Source organism: Plectrocnemia conspersa, unplaced genomic scaffold (assembly GCF_051122295.1).
Source record: "Plectrocnemia conspersa isolate PC_06_02 unplaced genomic scaffold, ASM5112229v1 ptg000011l, whole genome shotgun sequence".
Classification (NCBI taxonomy): Eukaryota; Metazoa; Arthropoda; class Insecta; order Trichoptera; family Polycentropodidae; genus Plectrocnemia; species Plectrocnemia conspersa.
This window is the reverse complement of record NW_028277175.1, coordinates 27542291-27542536: the sequence shown is the minus strand read 5'-3', so window position 1 is coordinate 27542536 and position 246 is coordinate 27542291.

Genomic DNA, 246 nt, shown 5'->3' with positions numbered 1-246 from the left:
TTGAAAAGTATTGTTATTCATATAATATAAACCAGTTTATTGTATTATTATTTAATTAATGATTTATTATACACTTTAAAAAATAAAACATGATACATTATTATGAATAATAAAAATGTGAAATTTTCTTACTTGTATTTTTATAAAATATAGTAAAAGGTATATTAGTTACGTTATAGTTGCGACAGGATATACTACAGCTCCTTATTAATTCACGTCTGAATCTCGAGTAACAAAGGAGTCTAA